The 24,882-nt window shown below is 42.1% G+C and overlaps 1 long non-coding RNA gene across 1 annotated transcript in view; it reads right to left on the bottom strand.

Annotated features, from left to right (window-relative positions):
• Window positions 1-19,421, bottom strand: part of LOC141984105 (uncharacterized) — a 34,468-nt gene extending 15,047 nt beyond the window's left edge. The window contains exons 1-2 of the long non-coding RNA XR_012638651.1: window positions 19,286-19,421; window positions 17,987-18,126 (exon numbers count right to left, since the gene is read on the bottom strand). This is a non-coding gene — a long non-coding RNA (uncharacterized LOC141984105). The remainder of the gene's footprint in view (window positions 1-17,986; window positions 18,127-19,285) is intronic.
• Between the last annotated feature and the right edge of the window lie 5,461 nt (window positions 19,422-24,882).

The raw sequence follows: 24,882 nt of genomic DNA, 5'->3' as shown, positions 1-24,882 counted from the left end.
TTTGAACATATACTAATGGGAGCACTCTAACCAAGGGACTGAGGACTTTAAGGTAATCTGGAGCCTTCATATTTCCTTGATCCTTTGCAGGTGGATTTATGAGTTGGATGTGGTACAGAGACTGTTCTAGCCTCATTGATTGATGATTTCTCCCTTGCAATGGACAAAGATCAGATGTCTGCTGACTTTCTCACATAAGTCAGCAGCCTTTGATACCTGTGGTATAAGCAACATAGCCCTTGCTTGAGTGGTTTTGTTCTTTCCTCTCCAAATGTCAAAGCCTGTTCCCATTGAACTCAATAGCAAAACTCCTTTTGATCTCAATGGGAACAGGATTTGGCCCCAAGAGATCAGAGAATGTGATTTTGATCAATTCCTTATCTGTCCAGAGACAGTTCTCATGCATGTTTTGCCAGGCTGATTTTGATTGCCCCTCCTGAATGTCATGCTGAGGAAAATAATAAAACAATTTGGGCTGCAGTTCTATCAAGGTGCACATGGCACACACAGTTCTGTGCCTCTTTTCCATCAAACCCAGATGCCGCAGCAACTTTGCGTTCCTTATGCCTGGTGGAGAGCAATACTTAGATACAGGCAAGCTGGCAGAAGCTTAGTTTGGACATAAGGGAGGCACTGATAGTGTGTTAAGGGAAACTGGGGTGATTGTCCTTCCTATCCTTCTTTCATTTAAGAAGTTTTCAATTCGGGATGCTGCTGGATCCTCAATGACACCTGGAAGTACAGGTGGCAGCAAGGGCCCAAAGCATCATTTTTATCATGTTTAACAGACGCAGTTGTAAAATTTTAGACAGGTAAGGGGTGTGTCGGAGGGGACAGGGAGAGAGTGGGGGGCCCAGACTAGGGGAGGAATCACATGGGCGGTCATATGGGAAGTTAACGTGCCCTTCCTTGTGTCCCTCCCATGAGTGCAGTACCGGCAAGAAATGATTTCTACTTGCACCACTGCTCCTAGGGGGAGGGAAGGCCAGGGGGGCTCTGCGTGCTGCCCCCGCCACAAGCTCCAGCTCCATAGCTCCCATTCGCCGGGAACCACAGCCAATGGGAGCTGCAGGGGTGGTGCCTGTGGGCTGGGGCAGCACACAGAGCCCCCGGGCCCCTCCACCTAAGAGCTGCAGGGACATCCTGGTCACTTCCGGGCAGCCTCCCACCACCACCACCCTGAGGTAAGCGCTGCCCTACACCTCAACCCCCTGCCCCAGACCTAAGCCCCTCCCACATCCAAACTGCCCCAGCAATGGCTGGTGTGGGTGGGGCTGCCTGATCTGCTCCGGCAGCCCTGGAGCCAGCCACACTGGCCGTTGCAGAAGTCACGAAGGTCACAGAATCTGTGATGTTCATGATCTCTGTGACAGACGCAGCCTTAACCATACCCACTAATAAGTCGGTGGAGGCTGGTGGGCACTCACACGAGATCCTTGTTCACAGAACCAGCCTTTTTGCCCCATTGAGGAAGAAGTCTGTGATTTCTGCTGGTGTGGTGGGTTTGTCTTTTGTTGTTGTGGTTGTTCTTGGTGGGTTTCTTAAGGTAAGTTCCTAGCTCTTTACAAGTTTCAAGGCTGTCTTCACAAAGAAAACTGTAGGCAGTGTGTTTCACTCAACCCTAGCAATCAGCTGGGCTCCACTCCTGCAGCAAGAGTCAGGGCTGTGTAGGGAGGGAAGCATAAAGACCCTCCTATAGCTGAGAGAGATAGGCATGTGCACACACACACACTTTTTATGTAAAATGGGTCAGTTAAGTTTAGGATTTATCCCAAAGGATTGCCTTGCTCCGTGATTAAAGTAGACTGAAAGAGAAGGTGCAGCTCTCACAGTACCAGCTAGGGAGGAGAGAGAGCTCTCCCTATATGTTTAGCAGAGGACAGGAAGAGTTAGAATCATACCTGCACTCATGGCAGAACTAGACCATTCCTGACAGGTGTTTGTCTAACCTGCTCTTAAAAATCTTCAATGATGGAGATTCCACAACCTCCCTAGGCAATTTATTCCAGTGCTTAACCACCCTGACAGGAAGTTTTTCCTAATGTCCAACCTAACCCTCACTTGCTTCAATTTAAGCCCATTGCTTCTTGTCCTATCCTTAGAGGATAAGAACAACTTTTCTCCCTCCTCCTTGTAACAACCTTTTATGTACTTGAAAACTGTTATCATGTCTCCTCTGTCTTCTCTTTTCCAGACTAAACAAACCCATTTTTTTCCATCTTCCCTCATACGTCATGTTTTCTAGACCTGTAATCATTTTTGTTGCTCTTCTCTGGACTTTCTCCAATTTGTCCACAGCTTTCCTGAAATGTGACGCCCAGAACTGGACATGATACTCCAATGGAGGCCTAATTTGTGTGGAGTAGAGCAGAAGAATTACTTCTCATATGTTGCTTACAGCACTCCTGCTAATACATCCCAGAATGATGATTGCTTTTTTTGCAACAGCGTTACACTGTTGACGCATATTTAGCTTGTGATCCACTATGACCCCCAGATCCCTTTCCACAGTGCTCCTTCCTAGGCAGTCATTTCCCATTTTGCATGTGTGCAACTGATTGTTCCTTCCTAAGTGGACTACTTTGCATTTTCCTCATTGAATTTCATCCTACCTACTTACTTCAGACCATTTCTCCAGTTTGTTCAGATCATTTTGAATTTTAATCCTATCCTCCAAAGCACTCGCAACCCCTCCCAGCTTGGTATCGTCCGCAAACTTTATAAATGTACTCTCTATGCCATTATCTAAATCATTGATTAAAATATTGAGCAGAACTAGACCCAGAACTGATCCCTGCGGGACTCCACTTCTTATGCCCTTCCAGCATGACTGTGAACCACTGATAACTACTCTCTGGGAACAGTTTTCCAACCAGTTTTGCACCCACCTTTATAACAGCACCATCTAGGATGCATTTCCCTAGTTTGTTTATGAGAAGGTCATGTGACAGTATCAAAAGCTTTACTAAAGTCAAGGTACACCATGTCTACCACTTCCCCCCATCCATAAGGCTTGTTACCCTGTCAAAGAAAGGTATCGGGTTGGTTTGACATGATTTGTTCTTGACAAATCCATGCTGACTGTTACTTATCCTCTTATTATCTTCTAGATATTTGCAAATTGATTGCTTAATTATTTGCTCCATTATCTTTCCAGGTACAGAAGTCAAGATGACTGGTCTGTAATTCCAGAGGTTGTCCTTATTTCCCTTTTTATAGATTGGCACTATATTTGCCCTTTTCCAATCTTCTGGAATCTCTCCCATCTTCCATGACTTTTCAAAGACTGTGCACTCCTCTCTTGTATTCTTCCTTATTTTAATATCTGATCTCACTAAACCTTCTTAAGAACTTGTGACATTCTGTAGAGCAGTGTAATCATGGTGGGAAGGAATCAGCTATGTTTTTGGGGAAGAGGTAGCCAAAAACAGGCCAGTTTTGCCTGTTAAACATTCAGCCCACAATGAGGCTGGACAGAATTGTTTGCTACTCACTCAGGTAGCTCCTTTATCAAGAGTACACCTTACATGAGCTGCCAAAGCAACAATGATAGGGGAATTATCTTCTATATCCCCCACGAGGGAATGTACCACATAGTTTAGATCTCTTGCCTCCCCTCTTTTTCTCCCCCCCCCCCCCCCGGCCTGGCTATACATGTTCTGGGAGGGATACTCACAGTGATGTACTATCCAGCCTGAGAAAGGGTAGCAGAATTTGGCTCTATGTAAATAAATCTTTATTGCACAAATTTCAGTTACGTAAGACATGTGATAGCTTGAAATATCCTATGTAACATTAAGGCTCATTCTCTTTAGACGCAAGTAATGTTGTTCTAATGCTTAACCAGTTGTACTCAGTGCCCTATTTCATATGTCACAAGACCTTTTTTTGCATCATTAGTTATAGCTCTGTCAACATCAGTGACATGGCTTAAAAATCATAGTCTACTTATCAATTAAACCAAAAGCAATATGTATAATATTTTTAGTTCCAGTGTGATTATCCAAGCAGTTCCTTTAAAACAGGAACATAATTTAAACTACTGTGTACCTACTGGAAAAGTGATCAACAGTTTTTGCTAGTAGAATCAAGTAACTTTATGCTGCCTTCTGAAGTATTCCAGTAATATGATTTCATCTCTACAATGGTGGATAATAAAGACAGTCAACAGGGACTGACTTCTTCTTTTTCGTGTATTATGGCCTAAATGTGTTAGCTACTGCCAGTAGTTGGCTGGTTCTGGTTTTGAGAGCTTTGATCTTTAATGAAATAATACACAAATATGTGTGTATTGGAAGTAGTAAAACTATTATAGCTAGTATATGAGGGAGAGTTGAAGACACAACAGCTTGTGCGTAGGGGAAAAGGCCCAGATATTAATATCCTACAAAACAAAAATAGGGTCCTCTGTCTCTTTTCTACCCACTCATTCCACAGTGGGGAATATTTATATTGTGCATAAACAAAGTGGGTGAGGTAATATCTTTTATTGGCTCAACTTCTGTTGATGAAAGAGACAAGCTTTCGAGCTTACACAGAGCTCTTCTTCAGATCTGGGAAAGAGTGTCAGCTAAACACAAGGTGGAACAGATTGTCTAGCATAAGTAGTTAACACACATTTAAAGGGACCATTCAAGATGAAGGGGCCCGTTAGCCCCTCTAGTCATAGGGAGGAAAGGAAGGGGAGTGGGAAAGCAGCTGGTGGGTTAGTAGACAGTGTCTCTATTCTGTCCATGATTTTTAGTGTCTAGCAAAGTTACGAATGTAAGCTCCCAGGCTTGTCTTCTGAAAGTGTTGTGCAGGTTTCCTTTGAGGATGAGGACTGACAGGTCAATCTCTAGGGTGATATCTTGGGACCAACACGTTTACAACAACACTGCATACAACTATGGGTAGAAAAGAAGTAGTCTTAGGGCTTGGCTACACTTACATTTTATAGTGCTCTAACTTGCTGGCTCAGGGGTGTGAAAAATCATCCCCTGAGCGCAGCAAGTCAGAGCGCTTTAAAGCGCTAGTGTAAACAGGCTCCAAGCGCTGGGAGCTAATCCCCTTGTGGAGGTGGATTACCAGGAGCGCTGGGAGACCAGTCTCCCAGCGCTTGCGCGTGACCACTCTCACTTCAAAGCGCTGCCGCGGGAGTGCTTTGAAGTTTCCAGAGTAGCCATGCTGTTGGATCATATTAAAGAAGTTCTGTATTAAAATCACAAATGAGTTTGATTCCCCATAGTTTAAATTCCAGGGTATTACTAATTAAGAGGTCTCTTGGTTTTTGGTACTGTTTCTCTCCCTCTATGTGTGAAACTTGCAAGCTGCTAATTGTGTTAGTACATTCTAAGACAGAGTCTGTTCTCAAAGCAATTCACAGAGAGAGAGACTCAAAGCACTACTCAACAGAAACAGCACCCAGAGACTCCCTGCCCTTTTGTTGTATTAACAGTTGTGATTAAAATAGAGATAGAGGATGTATGTGGATGGATGCTCGGTGTGGATAATAACTGAATGATCAGGGAGGTGCCAGCCTAAGAATCCAGTGTCCATCGGCTGAAGAAGGCGTCAAGTGGAAATAACCAGAGGACCCCCGGAGGGCAGACTGGAATCCACCCAACAGCCTCAAGGATGGGAGAACCAAAGAACAAGATAACATCTGGCAGCATGGAGCCGTCAGGAATGTGCTATCTGCTGATTGATTCAGCAACAGCATAATGAAGCAATTCCCATAGACTGCATAGGAAGAAATTCCTATAAAAATAGACTCTAAAAAGTGAGAACTTTGGGGTCTGATTCTGCAAACCAACTTCCAGGAGCATCAGATGAGCATCTGACAAGGCCCTGCTCCCTCCTCATGTCCAGGCCACCTGGCCAGTGGCTTGGCATGAGCAACTCTAAGGCTGGTAACGATGATAACAACCTTGCAGAACCTGTGTGTGTGTGTTTGTATGAATGAATGTGTGAATAAATATAAGATTGAATGGAATGTTATAGCTATAACTAACTGCTTACTATGATTCTTTCTGTATTCACAATAAATGTGGTATTTTGCCTTTTTCCCTTTAATAAGATCCTGCTGGTTTTTATTTTATTGGTATAACAATGCCCTTAAACTTTGAATAAAATACCATCTTCCCTGGATGAATTTAGGGCTTGAGAAAGATGCTGCATTGATAGGTCTGGAGGACTTGTCTTCACTACAGTATTAGCTTGAATTATCTGCACTCGTTAGCCTAGTTCAAGTGACACTGCAAAATGACACTCAAGAAGTACAGAGTGTTTGGCTTAGCAGCACAGCCAAGTCTCCACTGCATTATAGCACAAGCATCAGCAGCACTCAACCAACCCCTCCTGAGAGGCCAGCTAGCTTGAATTAAAAACACCACTTAGCTTGAGCTAGATATTTTTTTGTGTGAAGAGAACTCAAGTTGGGGGTAATACTCAAATTATACCTGAAACTAACACTGCAGTGAAGACAAACCTGGAGACTCTAGTTACGCTCAAAACATGTATGCTACAGACTGCTGCAGTGCAGGCTTCCCCTTGTTGATGTGCCAATATGCTTCTATACTGAGAAGGACCAATCTCATAGTTACAGAGTAAGCTGTGCCTCTGACCCCTCACTTGTCTCTCCGGAGTGCACATCCTCAGGTATCGACTCCCTGCCTTCTCTTATCCTGGAATGGAATCCTTCAATTGTCCCTCTCACAGACCAGGTTCCTGGGCGGCAGCCTCTCTGGTTACCAACCATAATTCCTCAGCAGGCCCACCTGGGTTTGGCACCTTCAGGAGCTATGACCAGTAGGTAAATACAGTGACTCGGCACTAGAGCTGTGCAAATAACGTTTTTCAGTTTGCTGGCCATTCTGAAAAATTGGGGGGGGAAATCATTTTGTATGAAACAAAACATTTTGCTTTTAAGCTTTTAAAAACATTTTTAATTTAAAAGAAACATTCAAGTAAATTTTGAAACTAAAAGTAGTTTTGAATAAAAAATTGAAATATTTTGTTTTGAAAATGTTGGAAAAAAACTTTTTTACTGAAACAATTCGATGAATTCAGTGCAAATTTGTGAAATATTTTGGGTGACTCAAATCTGCAGTTTTCAGTGAAAAAACAATTTCTGCCAAAAAAAAATTTCACCCAGCTCTACTCGGAAAAGTTTTCACAGCAGCATAGTATTCAGAGAAAAGACTTGAAACAATAAAAGGCTGACACACACATTGTCTGACCTACAGCTTACCATGCTTTCAAAGTTTAGGCAGGCCCAACTAATCCCAGGTACCCGTGCTTCTAGGAACCGGGGTTCCATCTGGTTTCCTGCAGATACTGCCTCTTCCTTTGTTGTTCCCTTTGGGGTTCCCTTTTTATGCCTTTCAAAGTTCCTTTGTCTGCCTTGGATCTTCTGAACCTGGTCAAACCAGGGGCTTGTCTACACTGGCACTTTACAGCGCTGCAACTTTCTCGCTCAGGGGTGTAAAAAACACCCCCTGAACGCAGCTAGTTTCAGCGCTGTAAAGCGCCAGTGTAGACAGTGCACCAGCACTGGGAGCTACGCCCCTCGTGGAGGTGGTTTTTTTGGAGCGCTGGGAGAGCTCCATCCCAGCGCTCTGCTGTGACTACACAAGCCACGTTAAAGCGCTGCCGTGGCAGCGCTCTAACGTTGCCAGTGTAGACTAGCCCCAGGTTATGCACCCCACTGGTGCGTTGAAGAGAGCTTCAAAGCAGTTAGCTCTCTTCATTTTCTGTTACATTCCTCTGAATGGGTGATCTAAAACCATTGCCTAGTTCCTGGGGCCACCAATTGTTTTGGTGGTTTTTCCGATATTGATACATAGCCTAAAACACCAACTGATTCCTTGACATTAACCAAAACAGCCTGTTGATAACAAATTTGGCCACAAATTCTGCTCTCAACAGCACAGGTCTTAATCAGCATAATGAGGTAAAGTAAGTGAGTTCAGATTGGCACGTGTGCAAATAAGAGCAGAATTTGGTCCTTTGTTTCTGCTGACCTGGGTTGGATTTAAACTAGCAATTTAGAAGCAGAAGGCTCTATACTCAGTTACCAAGCCCCAGAAAATTCCAGTCCCAATAAAATATCTTTCAAGATGATACGGCTGTATAACTTCTTTCATTCCATTTCTGCAGTTTAATATAGCAATCTCCAGGACAGATTGCACCATTTCAAGAGTTGCAGCACTAGTGTTTTAGTCATTGCTTCATTCACTGAAAAACTACCCTATCTATCACGTTGCTAGAGCATTAAGTATTCTGTGTCCTCCTTCTTAAAGGTATTATGAAAATGTGCTTTTCCATAGCGTAGGCCATAAAGCTGTATTGAATGGAAAAATTGTGCACTTTACAAGGTTAAAAGATTTCTTTTTCAGAAGAAAACACATTTGTGTACAAATGACAGGCTTTTTTTGTTTTTAAAAAAGACCTTATTGAGCATTACTTTAAGTATCATGTTCATTTTACATTTTCTAACTTTAAAAATAATGTTTGTCTTTTGAGAATGATTTGCCTCCTGGTTGGCTATAGAAGACTTCCTCTTTCCTCCTGCATTTTTCAAAGCCCTGTGGTGATCTTTATTTGCAGAGGAAGACGGAAAAGGGATTCAGCTCAGAGCTAATCAGTGCTGCTTCTAGCTCTGCCATAGGGCATGTTTGAGAGCTATGCAACACATTGCCTCTTCGGCACTCCAGGCCCTGTCTAGTCTGGGGAGCAAGAAACCAGAATCAAATCTGGACTTACAGGGAGGCAACATCGAGCATATGGACAATTCCTACTCCTTTGTTTATTTGTATGTATTTGTCTGAATTACAATTTTAGTTATTGTCATGTGGTCGGTTCTCATTTTCTTTTCTTTTTAAAGCCAAATGAATTTTGCACTGGTGCACGGGGACAGAAGAACAGCCCCTTCACAATGAAGTCTTCTGTTTAGGTTCAGCACAGATAATGATAGTCCAAACTCCCCACACTGCCCTGTTGTGCTTAACCCTAACCTAGAAAGACTATCTCTAGGGGAGAAAGTAGTTGAATCTGCACAGTACCTTCGGTCCTTAGCTTCTGCAAAGAGACTGCCAGCAGCAGCATTTTCTGTGATATGCACACGTGTCCACTGCAAACTGAACTGAAACTATCAACTTATGTCCAATCCTGTTAGTCACCAAGCAGTTTTTGCACGATAAGAACTCTTAAACACTACTGATATGGGACAGATTACCCATTTCCAGTTCCTTGTGCCATTCAGTCCCCACAGGTAATCCTACTGTATGTTAAGTTAAGAACCAGGGCCCAGATCCTCAAAACGTATTGAAATCAATGTGAGTCAGGCACCTAAATACCTTTTGAGTATCTGGGCCTAGATAAAAAAATAGAAGACATTTGCCTTACTCAGATAAATACCATTCAAACGGTAAAAAATCTGGGAGAAGAGTTTGTGTACAGACAGTCAGAGGAGAGCCAGCCTTGAAAACTATGTGAAAAAGTTGTGTTTTTAATAATAATAGCAGTTAGCTCTTATACAGTGCTATTCAGCCATAGTTCTCAACATGCTTTTGAAAGTAATCTTGAGTTTTATTACCCACATTTTACAGATGAGGAATTGAGGCACACCAGGATGAAGTGACTCTGCCTAAGGTCATATTGCAGGTTATAAGCAGAAGTGGGAACAAAACCCTGATCTCAACTCCCAGTCCAGCAATCCTGTCCACTGAATCACACCCCTCCTTCAAGAGAATTTGAAGAAGTTTAGTGCACAGAAAGAGAGAGACTGTTGCAAGTATGGAGGTGCCACGAAAGAGGATACACAACTGAGAGTAGGAGAGCATATTAGCAGTAGTATTTTTAAAAGAGGTCTTTGCAACTGGATTACAATATCTGATGTTCATGGTGCCTAATACCGACTGGCATAACATACAGCAAACAATTCCAGTATATCCCCATCTGTCTAACTGTTGTATTAAATATTCTGTCAACAATTGATACATTGGCTAGGGATGTTCATATGCAGAATGGAAGTAAATTTAGCAGGAGATGTTTGTCAGCTTTTAGTTTTCAGAACTTTTTTTTTTTAAAGTATGCCCACAAATAGAACAGTTGTGATTAAGAGGTGCTATCTCCATGCAAGATGCCTTCTGAGTGTTTTTTACTTTGGGACACTGCTTTTTCTGGTGGCTTTGGTTTGGTTTGGGGGGGAAGGGGGAACATTGCTTGTGTCTTGATGATTTAGTACTCCTTGCATTCATGATGCAAGACCCCCAATTTTCTGTAGCTCACAAAAGCTTATGCTCAAATAAATTGGTTAGTCTCTAAGGTGCCACAAGTACTCCTTTTCTTTTTGCGAATACAGACTAACACGGCTGTTACTCTGAAACCTGAGATATTCTGGTCCTTTAAGGCCAGACGGGTAAGTCTCTGGGGGAGCCAGGCTACCCCCTTCCAGAAGTTCTGCAGCAGAGATACTTAAGGAGTGAGAGAGATAAAGTGGTCCTGACACAACCCATGCTGGCTGTTGTAGGGCCCCAAACCAGAACCTTGCAGTATAGAGCAGGGCTGGGCTCTCCCTCTTTCAGCCAACCAGGACAAGCCCTGGGAAGGAGAGCAGCATATATCCAGTCTCTTCCTTTATAACAGGAGACACTAGTAGGAAGAGGACTGTTAGCTTTCCCCAGGGGGAATGTGGACTCTGTCTCCAGACTGTGGCAGAGCATTGCAAAGACTCCATCTCGACAAGAACACTTGGGGAGAAAGGGACATCTGAATTAGTGAATATTTATTTCAAGTTTTGTTCATTTGTGAGACTTTGCTATCAGTCTAGAATAGAGTTGAGCGGAGACAATTTCAAGGACCTGCTGGGAGAGGCTAGCTGAGGGTGGCAGCCTGCTCAAATTCCATTTAAAAAGACACTTAAAAGAACAGAAAACCCCTACACAAACAACTAGTCAAAGAACAGTGATGGTGGGGGCCACACTGTCACTCGAGCTTGAGGCCTGTATGCAATGAGGAGCGCCCCATGTCTGTGGAATTGGGCTATAAGGGTCTGATCCAATTTCCACTGGAATAAGTGTGATTCTTTCTTCTGATTTCAGAGGGAGCAAATCCTGCCGGGTAGGAATCCCTTTTGAGAATGAGAGAGAGCAGAAGGTTTTACAAACATAAATGGATATTGGATAATTACGGCTTGTGAATGCTGGAAACCCTCAGTCTCTGCAGCCCATTAAATGTGTTTATGCAACTCTGATACAAAGCAGACTTAAATGTGGCTGAAGTAGACCACTGAAGATTCACCTTGCCATTATAGTATTTTTAGTATTCTTTACCTATCTTTCTCTGGCCAGAGGCTTTTTTAGAATTCCCTAGCTTTCCTCTCAGCTTCAGATGAGACCCTCAGTCTCCAGTCCTGCTTTTTTTTATTCCACACCTTACCAGCTGGGAGATTTAAGCAGCAATCCCTGCCTACTGGTGATCAGTTTGCACCTCTGCATCTTTCCTTGTATTCAATCCTTACAGCTTTTGTTCTTTACCTAGAGAGACAGTTAGGTTAGTTGACTAGACCAGTGAAGTCTTTAATGGCTCCGAAGCCTGTGGGGGATTTGAAGGAGCCAGGATTGATATGAGTCCATTTTAGTTCATACATTATTGACCTAACAGACAGTAAGAATTCAACCTATGCCCTAAGGTACAGCATATTGAGTCAATACATCTTCCACTACACATGCTGTCAAACACATTTCTGATGGAGAAAAGTTATTGTGCACAGACAGCAGCCTTTAAAAAAAAATAACACAACTTGTTCCCTCTCTCAAATAGCATGAGGAATTTTCCACCCACATTATGGATTAATACTGTAGCTACAATATTTTCATTTTAAAGAAATAATTTATTTCTAAACTACAAAAGCTTTTCTTGGGCCATTAAGCAGCAAACGCCTGTTAACCTAACCTGTTGGTTTTTGTTTTGCAAACAAAACAGGCAGGTTTTGCAATCTTAGCAAAGATATGCAACTTTGTAACCTGTGTAGCAATGGAGGGTTAAAGACAGCAAGAAGGAATTTTTTTAAATATGTAAAGAACAAATGATATCCTACCACTGGTTTAAGACTATAGGTCCATTGGTAGATAGGGATGGCAAAATTACCAGAAATGTTCAATAAATATTTCTGTTCTGTATCTGGAAAGAAGCTGGATGATTTATTCACATTTTACAATGAAAATTACACACTTACTATTCCAACTGTAAGTAGGGAGTATATTAAACAGCAACTACTAAAACATTTTTAAATCTGCAGGACTGGATAGCTTATATCCAAAAGTTTTAAAAGAACTGGCTGAGGAATTCTCTGAGCAATTTAAGTCAATATTTAACAAATCTTTGAATACTGGGGAAATTCCAAACTCTTTAACATGCTAAATTTATGGGAAACACCTCTGAAAACCTTAACTGTCTTGATTTTAGGACTCTGAATTATTCTGGTTTAAGGCTAGAAAATCTCTGTCTTTCCTTTACATTCCCAGTGCAATGAAAGGATGCTGCTCTGATTATGTCAGTTACCACTGAAATTGGGTAGGTGGTTAGTTAGGTAGTTCTAGAGTGTGTTTGTAATACAACAGGCACATTAGTTTAGCAATCTCCTCATTAGTTATAGATTATTGGAATAAGAAAGACTATTCAGCTGTGTGATGCTATTGCCCTATGTTGTTAAGAGTTCCCAATCTGGTGGTGGTGTGTTGGGTCCCTATCATGTACCAGCAGCGTCAAAGACTTTTTCCTATGTTCCTCTGACCTAAACCCATTGAGACAGGTTTTGTTTTGAATGTGGACCTTATTATTGTGATCCATGACCTTGCTGCATCAAGAGTAGATTTCTGTAACATGTTCTATGTGGGACTACATCTTACATTATCTAAAAAACTAAAGCTAGTGCAGAGTGCAGCAACCTGTTTTTACATGGTGTTTCTCAGCAGAAGCTCATGTGACATCCACGCGCCATGATATACACTGGCTGACTACTGTTTTTGGTTGGAGTTACAGGTGTTGATATTGACCTATGAAACCCTACCTGAAAGATCACCTTTCTCCTCATGCAATATTGCCACAGCTGCAAGCAACACAGGCAGTCAAGTATGAACACTATCAGTATAAGAGAGAAGGAATGGCAGTGTGTTGTCTGTCAGAAGACCTCAGCTTCAGAACGTACTCAGTCCAAAATTACCCAGAAGTCTGACCTCCAGGAAATGCTGCAAGCTCAATCTAATTACCCACGCTTTTGGGAAGGTAGGAGCAATATAATGCTGATGTTTGTGGTAAAGGAAAGAATACTGTTTGGACTTGATTTTATTATGGTTGGTTATTTGGGGTGGGGGGATTAGGGGTTGAAAAGCAGCTACAGACTCTTTTTCTTTGTATATTTAACTTTTGGTAAAGTCACCAAGAGCCCAGGCTAGGCACTCTCTTGGGTACATATTTATTATGAGTGGGATTTTCAAACACTGTCATCATTTGGACTAACTTTGCTCCCCTGAAGCCAATGCGAGCTTTATAATGGATTTTAGTGGGAGCAGTATTAGGCCCATGCTGAGTGCTTTTGAAAATCCCTCTTTATAAATCTGACTAAAGCAAAGAATTGCAGTATACAGTAAAACCTCCTGTGGTTTTACTGTATACTGATTCTTGATTCAGCAAATCATTGAAGCTTTTTTTGTCAGGGAACTAAATCATGCAACAGTAAGGAATGTTCTCAAGGTTCTACTTACTCACTCTTCACCAGAGCTAAACAGAATTGTTGACAGTACAAGCTATGTACTCAATGTTCTAACAGATCTTTTCTACCTTTGACTTCCATGACTCCTGGTTCATCACAAAGAGCCAAATCTCCCAAGCTTGAGGGATAGAAACAAATGGTTTTGAATGAATGCTGAGATTTTTGGGTATCTGCATGACTTCAGGAGCTGGGCCCTTAAAAAAGACACCAGATATTGTGAGACTCATAAAAACATGAGAGCTGGCAATGCTGCATATAAATAATGAACTAGTCATTGGAACAGGAGGACTGGCACTTGGGTTTTCCTCCTCTCAGGTAAGTGCCCTAACAACTGGACTATAGAGTCATTCTCCCTCTGGCTCAATGACTATTTAATTATACACAGTGGAACAGCTTCAGCAGGAGAGATTGAGACCTGCCCCAGAATACCCCATAGTCCAGTCATTAGGGTACTTCTCAGGGAGGTGGGAGACGCAAGTTCAAATTCTTTTTCCACCTCAGGCAGGGAAGGGGAACTGAACCTAGGTCTCCCACATTGCAGGTGAGTGTTCTAACTACCAGGCTAAAGGTTGTACACAACCTACTGCTCTGGACATTTTTGTGGGGTTAGGCATGCTCTGAACATGCATCCTGAATCAGGTCCCAGAAGCAGGATAGGTAGGAGAGGAACACCTTGCCTGAGGATCGCACTGGGACTTAGGGGTGAGATAGGTGGCTGTGTGCATGCTCACTGGTAGAAACTTTGGTAGCTAGGGAATTTTAATGCCAGACATTTAGGCACCAAAGGACTGCAGCAGAATTTATTTTGTGCCAGGTCTTGCCGAGGCTCTGCCCTGACACCTCATCTTTCAGTGGCATGCAAGGCATGACCTCGCACATACAGTGCATGTGAAGTCACAATACAGAGGAGGCCATCACTATTGCTTAAACCCTGGCATCTCTTTCTTTTCAAATTAAGCACTGGATTTCAGGTGCCTACAGAGTTAGGCAACAACTGAGTGTGGGTTTTGAGGATCCCAGGGACACCTAAATGTTGCATTTAGGTGCCTAAAGTGGAAGTTAGATGCCCGAGTCCTTTTCTGGATCTAGTCTTGAGAGTCAGGGACTAATCCCAGCTCTGACACGGACTCCAGGCAATCATGTTCCTGCATCCAACATTTGGGGCTTGTCCATATAGTGCAGTAACACACCTGATATGTTGGATGCAGGAACTTGATTGCCAAGAGTTAGTGTCAGCACTGGGATTAATCATGGACACCCAGGAAGAGATCCAGAAAAGGATTTGTACATCCAATTGCCACTTTGGGGACCTAAATTCAACACCTTTAGGTTTAGCATTCTACTACAGGACTTTCGCTGCTCTGTAGCAGTGTCCACACAGCAAGTTTACTGTGTGAAAGCTGGTGCACTGCAGATTCAGACCCTGGCTTGCTGTGCAGTCACTCAACATGTAAACAACCCTTCAGATTATTTGTGACCCTGTTCCCAGCTGGCTTAAGCAAATAATGTTCTCTGCTTATTGTTGTTATGAATACATATGAAACAGACTTTTTGAAATGCCACTAATTTGTGTATATATCAAAGGCTCAGCATATTTATTCAAGGTGAATCCATCTGACTATCCTTATCCGTTTCTCCCCCCTTAACTTTTCTTTTTATGGGCTTTTAGATAAAGATAGTTACATATCTCTGAAGCTACCACTTAAAGGTGACCTGCAAGTTTTTTTTTTTAAATGTGCTATTTGTAAGATTACATGCTGAATGTCTGTAGTAGCAAGGGTAAGAAAGACATTCAATAAACACCTACCTTTCTCATTCCTGGTCCCTTAAGTTGTGAATTTCTGGCTTTCATTCTGAATGATGCCCCAGCATGCACTATGCTTCTGCCATCATAATTACCCCCAGAAACTCAGTAGATCATTTGACGCTAATAAGTAACCTCAGTCATTACAGTTAGTTATGTTGTTTTGAATGATGTTTGCCCATTTCTGATTTGCTTGGGTAATAAGAAACAAATGCCTCATTTAGATTTGAGTTTTTGTTCTGGAAATTCAGTCTGACTGAGTGTTTTGCTGTTGCTAGAATTATGGCAAGTATGCTGAGATCTAAATTTAGCAGAGCAATAGGTGATCTGGATTTTTGTTTGGCATCAGCAGCAAAAGCCTTAATCAGGGCTTTACCAACATCTGAAAGCAGCCAGATGTGTTGGGTTTTTTTGTTTTTGTTTTTTTTTAAAACCATGTAGACATTTGCACAATCCATTAATACTGATTGTTTCTCTGCTTGTAACAGGCCCTGGATTTTTAGTGAAATCTTTAAAGTGGGCCGTTAGTGAATTGCATAATGTAATGCATTACTCATGGTACAGCAGATGAACTTGTTCAAAGTGACATCAATTTGTTGCTTGACTATTCTAAGCACAGACTAGGGGCAGGGTTCTCAATCTGTTTACCGTTGCGGGCTGCATATGCCATGCTCTGCGTGTTATGTGGACTGCATCTACACAATATATATATTACCTGTATGGCCCTAAGGATGTCACGTAGACTGCAGCTGTGTATTGATTGGGCTGCAAGCAGGCTGAAGGGTTGAGAACTACTGTACTAGGGGATGTGTTCTTGCTTTCAGTTTCTTTCTTCCTTGTCATCCCAGGATTATGTACATCTGGCATGCAGTTATGGTCAGGAAAAATTCTGGTATGAAAATGGCACCTTCTTAACAGATCTGTTTTCATCCAGGTCAGGGGTGGGCAAACTACAGCATCCGGCCCCTCAGACCTTTTAATCCGGCCCCCGGGGAATGGGGTCGGGGCTTGCCCCGCTCTGCCTGCCCGACACTCCCACATGTTCAGGTGGGAACTGCGTGAGGGGATGCATGTTACTGAGGCTTCACAACCTAAATGTGCCATCAGAGCCTGGAACATGCAAGCCCACGTGCCTGCTACTTGTTGACATAGGTGACTCTGCTGTTTTAGTAGTGTTAATTTTCCATTGTTGAGGATAAAACAAAGAGTAGTTGGCCAGGGAGTGCCAGGTGCATTGTTCACATTACTCAAAGAGGGCGTGGAAAGGAGGCAAGTTTGGTTTGAGTATTGTAATACTTTATGATGGTATATTTATAATAGTAAGTAAGGTTTAATGTTTGTTTCCACTAAAATGTATCTTTATGAAATAAAGTTTATTTGAATATCTCTGAATTGTTAATTTCATGAGCATTCATGGCCCACCATACAATTTCCATACCCAGATGTGGCCCTCAGGCCAAAAAGTTTACCCACCCCGATCTAAGTTGTATTTGCTTATTTTACTATCTATGAAACTTCACAATCTTACATAGTCAGTTTGAAAATATAGCCACAGTATAAATTATGTTTGGAATGCACAAGGGCAGGCTATATCATTGTTCTACAAGTTTCAGCAGGGTGATTGATTGTGCTCTCGCTTACACCAGTGTAAATCAGGAGTAACTATTGAAATCAACAATTACATTGTTGTTAAACCAGTGTAAATCAGATCAGAATCAGGTGTATGTGATAATTTACTTATTAATTGTGGAACAGATATTTTACAACCTGTGCGCTCCCTCGTAGTTAGGTTTCACTTTCTAAATGATCTGTCACTTGGTGGCGGTTTCCCTTTAAAGCCTAGGGTAGGAAACCATCAACTTAAAAGTCACTGAAACACTTCATATTCTTTCTCAGATTACATTAATGGAAATCTATTACAGGAAGAAAATTTTGTTGGATTTGTTTATTTTGTGCATTTATCTTCACTTGGTGTAAATTTCACTCTCCCCTCCCCAATCGAATCAATTAGTTAGTTTCCCATGTTTATGTGGGTCTTTCACACAACCCTGGGGAGAGAGAAACAATTTCTAAAGACTAAGGAAAAAACTGTAATACTTTGACAGTTGGCAAGGAGTTAATGCAATTTACCCCTTTCTGCAGGAGGACAAAAAGGTTGCCCAAGGTATCTCAAAGCTCTGAACAAAGTGATGAGTTAAATATTGCTAGTGCACGTAGGCACAGTTATTTTGTACTTGGAAACTGATCACCTATCCTTGGATAATGGAGCCTGGTTTATTGAAGGAAAGAATGTTGGCTTTTGTAATGAATATATTTTATGGTGTTTGAGAGGACTTTGTAAAAAGGCTACCCCAATAAATGATTTACCAGGGCAGTAAAAACATTAAGAAAATTGCTAACACTGTATCTCATTTAAGTGCACTTACTCTGATGAGCAGTTTGCAAAATGATGCAAGTTATATCTAATCTTCTCAATGTGTGTATGTTTCACAAAAATTGCTACCACATTATCCCATGGACAAGGGCAGGGTGGATATCAAGCAGTGCACAAGACTTGCTGGGTGAGCTGTAGAGAAAAATGAGGTGTGAGGTCAGGACTAAATCCTTTACACAAAATTATTCCTTCCAAGAGCAGTATTAAATGGAAGCAAATTAAAACTAGTTGTGACAGACTCAATTTGCACTTTTGCCTCTCTGCACATGGGACCACAGCAGAGTCCCTGTACCGTGGGTATCTGAGTTCTTACAGCTTATTAATGTAATCTAGATTCATTTGTTACATGCACAGTATGTCAAATCACTATCACATTGATGATAGACATATAGGGGAGCCCATTTACAGAGAGATGGAAGCTGTGTGGCGTTCAGTCATTTGTAATTGAGTGGGGGGGGGGGACTGTTTTCATAAACAGACTCATCTCTGAATAGATGAGATCTGGTGTAGTAATGATCCCTGTCTTTTTTAATTGTGTTGAGTACCTTTTTTGGTGATTAGACGTCACTGCACTTTCTGCTATTAATGTATTCACACCTTTCTAGAGCAGTTAGTGCTGTACATGCAATATTTGTGCTATACCTATCACACACTGTAGGCAGCAACAGCATTCATGCATGTTCAAATCCCAGTCAGCAGAGCCTTCCTTATCATGAACCTTTGATTTACCCCAACTCTTATGGGTTGTCTCTTCTGTGGCTTAGGACTGTATTCTCATTGCCCGCTCAGCTTCCATACTTGTGCTGCCCGTCTACCAGCTTCATCCAGTAACAGCAGCTGGTGAGGTATACAAGCGAGAGCTTTCATGTCTGCCTGTAACCATAGCAACCAGCTCAATCCATTGTGTTCCGGGACTCTAGGAGCCATTACTGAAGGCGCTTTTGGGGTATTTATTTTATGTGGAACACACACCTCCCTGAAATCACTCCCACTGGTTGCTGCTCATATTGCAGATCTGATCTCTTTCCCAGTATTCTTTCACAATTTCCCATTGTTTCAGTAATTTTTGGAGCATTGGGTTTACTCCAAAAGGGGTTGATTTGACCCCAGGATTACATTTTTGAATAAAAACCAATGCTATGACCATCACTCATTCACCACAAACATAGAAAGTGAGATTCAGTAAAAATATAATAAATTATTAGTATTCCGATCAAACACAAGCTATCATTTTAAAAGGTATACCTCTACCCCGATATAACGCTGTCCTCGGGAGCCAAAAAAATCTTACCGCGTTATAGGTGAAACCACGTTATATCAAACTTGCTTTGATCCACTGGAGCGCTGCTTTCCTGCATTATATCTGAATTTGTGTTATATCAGGGTAGAGGTGTATCAGTATCCTCCTTTCATTCATAGTATTAAACGGCACGAATTTATTGTGTAGCTTCCCCTTATTAAGAAGGCTCAGCATTGCTTCTTGGCTTCCTGCCACTTCTCATTAACACCCACCAAACCCTTTCATTTATCAGGCTAGTTAAAGCTGAATGATGAGGCTTCACTGGGCAGTGTTGAATCTGTCTCTCAAGAGCTGAATTTTTTCTCGTGTTCAGTGAACTGTTCCTCTTGTTTACGTGGCTCTGTCTGGCACATTTTATTGTGTGAACATAAATCAAGGGAGCGTCAACTTAAGGTGTAACACAGAGTCTGAGTTTAAAACACATATATAATCAAAGAGTCATCTCTGGTGTTACAGTTAGGAAGGAAAGCTTTCTAATCAGAGGCCTTAATCACCAGCACAAAAGTTCTAGTCAGTGGTCCTGATCCTGCCATGAGCTCCATTCAGGCAAACCCCTGTGCGGCTGCCCATGTGAATACCTATTGAAGTAAATTGGGTCTCTGCACAGGAGCAGGGGTACACCTCTGTTGAACAGTTCACAGGATCAGGGCCTTAACTTTAAGATGAGCATAGGCATAAACCTTGGGAAACAGAACCACTATAAAAATGATTTTCTGAATATTATAAACTATGTGGATCATGTGTGAGTTATCCACAGATGGGTCAGCACAGGAGGACAGCTGTTTATGCTCTCTGTTATGTCCCGTTCAGTTTGTTATATGGCTGTACTTAGTCTGTGGTGTATCCAGGTGCTATGATGATGGGTAGATAAGTTATTAATTAAAAAAAACAAAAAAAAAACCCATTGAAATTCAGCCATTTCTTGATGACACATGCGGCAGCCAACAAGTACAAGATACTGCTGCTGATAATAAAAAGAGAGGTGACCAGCAGACATCTCTCCTTTTCTAAGTATGGTAAAATGCTAGTGAAATTTGACTTTTGTCTTGATATTATCCTACCCAATTTGTGAATTTAAAGCTAAAATGTAACCTGCATTACAGAGATGGAGAGGAAAAACTATTTCCTTCCAAATATTTTCTCTTAAAAATACCACAAGAAATGTTAATCCCCATACAAAACAAACAGGATCTTGGATTTCATAGGTAAGGTTTCAGAGATACTACCCACACTGCATGGGTGCTCAATTTATATACAGTGAACTACACTGATTCTTATTATTGTAGTAGTTAGGAGCCTCCATCGTGGACCCAGACCCCGTGGCACCAGGGACTGTACAAACACAGAACAAAAAGACAGTCCTTGCCCTAAAGCAGTGGTGGGCTGCACACGTCCTGTCAGGGTAATCCGCTGGCAGGCCGTCAGACAGTTTGTTTACACTGACCGCAGCTCCCAGTGGCTGCAGTTTGCTGTTCCTGGCCAATGGAAGCTGTGGGAAGCAGGTTGCCCACAACTGCCCTAAAGAGTTTACAATCTAAGTATAAGACAAGAGACAACAGATGAATATAGACAGATGAGGGAGTACAAGGAATCAACTGTGTGTTGGCAGCAAGCACCATACTAGAGCCACAATTTTTGTTTTTGTCATTGGTTTCTTTGGGGGCTTGCTTCCTTAAGAAGGGATCAGCTAAAGGGAAGGGTGTGAGGGGGAGGAGAAGCAGGTGTGGAACAAAGCTGAGGTGAAGAGACTGGGAGGAGGAGGGTTAGAGCAAGCAGCCAATCAACAGAGGGCAGAGAAAATCAGAGAACATTTTCTAGTTTTGATTGGAAATGTCCAAAGCGCCCTGCTTTAGCTGGTTCTGATCTTACCAGGTGGAGTCTCTGGTTGGCTCCTTTCTGAAGCCCAAACAGTAGGGTGAGAGGAGGCAATGCCTGGCTCTTAGTGCCCCCAGAGTAGGTGAGGTCTCCCTGCACAATTTTGGGTTCCGAGGGGGTGCTAAAGGGAGGGATAGCCCTGGTTGGACCCCATTTTACCCTCTCTCCACAGTGCAGCAGTCCCCACTGCTTGGGAGACTCCAGCACAGGCTGTACAACTCTGGGTACGTATTCATATTGCTAGCACAGACCAGATCTGTACTGCTGCACTTCACTGCTATTTTTAACTGTGCTACATAGATTAACGTTAGCATGGGTACGTCTGCTTGAGCTGCAATCACAGCTCCAACTGTAATGTAGACATACCTGGGTATGCGCAGTGTAGCCATTAAACAGGCAATACTTAGACCATTAAGCTATTTCATCCAAGTGGCTCTGTGCCTCCTCTTTAGTTCTCCCTAAAGGTTCATACCACAAAGTGAAGAGCAACTACTGGAGATTAGTGCTATCAACTTCCATTGAAATCAACAGAGGTGGAAAATATTCAGTACTTCCAGGAGTTACCTGATATCTTGCAGAATAAAGCTCTAACAGTTTGTCATTGATCATCATTCTTTCACTTGCAAGTTGGCCTTTGTAAAATGGTAGCTTGCCCCATAGGCCTGGGAGAGCCTGGGTTTAAGCCAACCCGATTACAGGATGAGCCCCACCTGAGAGGAATCAGGTGATTCCAGTACAAAAGGAGCAAGATGCCGCAGTGGAGGGTGGGAAAGTTCAGGAAGTTGTGATTGAATTGGTAGAGAATGTGGAATGCTTTCCAGACTGCCAGGCAACAGACCCTGTCTAAGCAGGGGAAAAGTTACCAAGACCCCAGATAGAAAGGCCTGGGAGGAGGAAGAGAAACCTTGTGTCGTGTGGATCTAGAAATAGACTTTGTTTGGAGAGTTTGAGTTTTACTTGCAGTTTATTTTAGATTAATAAATGTAGTTCTTCAGCAGGGTATTTCTGACCAAGAAAAAGCCTGAAGGAAAGTTTTTATTTGACATGCAAGAAAAGAAAATGAGGCAGGCTGTTTGTAGCATGACCTTAGATCAGTGGTTCTCAACCGTGGGTACATGTACCCCTGGGTGTACTCAGAGATCTTCCAGGGGGTACATCAACTCATGTATATATTTGCCTAGTTTTACAACAGGCTATGTAAAAAGCCTAGCAAAGTCACTAAAAACTAAAATTTCATTCAGACAAAATGAGAAAGTAAGCAATTTTTCAGTAATCGTGTGCTGTGACACTTTTTTGTATTTTTCTGTCTGAGTTTGTAAGCAAATAGTTTTAAAGTGAGGTGAAACTTGGGGTATGCAGGACAAATCACACTCCAGAAAGGGTACAGTAGTCTGGAAAGGTTGAGACCCACTGCCTTAGATCATAAGGGGTGTATGGGAGGGGCTGGTCCAGTTACAGCCTTGTTGTCAAACTGGGCCTGATTCTCATGCCCTTTACGCCACTTTGGTATTAAGGTCTCCTTTATGCTGCTAGAGCAGTAAATGGGCTGTAGTGACAATAAAGATCAGACTTCTTTTGTTTTTGTTCTCTGATTCAATCTGTTCTTCATAATTCTAATGATGCAAAAGCTAAATATGTTTACCTTTTGGCTTTTACCATCATATATTGTTTCCTTTTTTGGACATGTTTGTCAAAAGGTAATTTTAAAGGTTCTCACGGAAATGATTGGCTTTTAAATCGAGAGACAATTGGGCCAGCTTCTAAGCAGACATATATGTAGAGGATGGTGGATAAAGGCAGGGGGGGGGGGGGGAGTTGCTATATGCCTTCCTTTGTCATGAGCAGTATTGTGCTCCCCTAAACTGCCAAATGCTTTTTGAAAGAGTAGATGTAAGGCTTGTGACATCTGATGAGAACAACAAAGTGGAAAGTTTGGAAACTGAATCCAGGTGACTGAGCCTACTGAAGTCTGACTAATGCTCGGTGTCTTTGTCACATGTACTTGATCCACAGTTCAAATTACAACTTAAAGAAATACTCCTATTAATGAACAATATGATACAAATGAAACATCTGTGTCTATAGCAGGTCTAACCTTCACATGTGCTCTGCTTAATCTTTCCAGCTGAACTGGCAGAGCTTGACTAGAGCTGAATGAAAAAAGAGAAATTATTCCCCACTATTTTCACAAATTTAGAATGTTAGGGAGTAGCTGCTGTTCATGCACTTGTACCAAAAGTGTTCACTTCCCTGGCATACATTATTTTTCATCCAATCAGAATACAGAAATAATACAAGTGACCAGTCATGCACCACTAATAATGAATTATGGATAGCAGACATCAATTCGCCTTTGTACAGCGGACCTGCTCAAGGCCTATGCACCATTTAAATCCTGCTTAAATCCTCCAACTCAAGTACTTAGATTGTTCAGTAGTCTGCATATTTGCCTTCAGAAAGTAAGCAATCTTTACAATTACCAATAATTCCACCTCTCTGAGGAAGCTTCTTTAGATTTCCTGGTGGTAACTACACTATGTTTTGCTGCCCCAGCCTATAAAAAAGAAAATATGGAGACATATGAGAGACAAAGAATGAACCAACATCCTTTAAAAAGGAGCACTCACTGTCCAGCAGGCAGCCCTCAGGCATCCATGTTACAAATCTGTCACCAGCATCTGGCAGGCATTGTCACAACTGCTGAAAGTCTCAGAAGAGAGAACAAGAAATGTATGGTCATGAACACTGAGCTCTCCTCCATGCCCACTCCTTTAAGAGATCTCTGCAGCTGAGGGTTCAGGCACACAAGCATTGTATAGCACAAGCAGTTCTGTAGCTTTAGCAGTTCTGCAGCTTAATTGACCATTCTGGAGACTGAAGTCCTCTATCTGACACTGTTCAGAAGGAATAAATTCATACTGGAGGTAGCGGGAAAAGAGAGAAAAGTAACACTCTGAGTCAGTGGTGATTAGGTGTCTCAGACCCAGAATAAAAATGTCACCACAGAATGAGTTTACCATTTCTGACCTGTCATCCAAGCTATAAAGAGATGTTGAAGTTGTTGCAAGCAATCGGTCAGGCTGTTTAGTTGTTTACTCTACATCTTCTGGCACGGAAACTGGTCTGATATTGATTTGTTGCGGTGTCTCTTCAAGGTCATGCTGATCAATATTTTCTCTGTGTCCAAGAGGGCTCTCTCTGGCAACAGAAAGGGAGGTGCCTGATGCAGCAAGTTAAGAAAAGCAAGAATTGGGAATGGGGGGAAAACTAGCTTACATTGTGTTTCGACAGTATACCTCTATCTCCTGTGTTGATTAGCTGTTCACTTCAGACACCCGCCATGTCTCTTCACTTCAGTCTCCCTCTACTAGCCCTCCATCCTTCCCTCCCTCTTCTCAGTGTCACCTCTTCTTTGCTTTGTCTTTTTGTTATTCCCCTCTTGTCTTTCATCTTCCTGCCCTATGTAATGCACTTAATATTTATTTTACTTTTATGTTCTACCCCATTCTCCCACTTTTTGTTTTGTCTATTTAGAATGTAAACTTTTTGGAGCAGGGACTGTTTGTTACTTTCTGTTTGTACAGTGCCTAGCACAATAGGGTCCCAGTCTGTGTTGAGGGTTCTAGGTGCTACTGCAATACAAATAGACCATTAATATTGAAGTCAGTGGAAGTTTTACCACTGACTTCAGTGGGAGTATGATTGGGCCCGGG

This window comes from Natator depressus, chromosome 3 (assembly GCF_965152275.1).
Source record: "Natator depressus isolate rNatDep1 chromosome 3, rNatDep2.hap1, whole genome shotgun sequence".
NCBI classification, from domain to species: domain Eukaryota; kingdom Metazoa; phylum Chordata; order Testudines; family Cheloniidae; genus Natator; species Natator depressus.
This window is presented reverse-complemented; position numbering and strand designations above follow the sequence as displayed.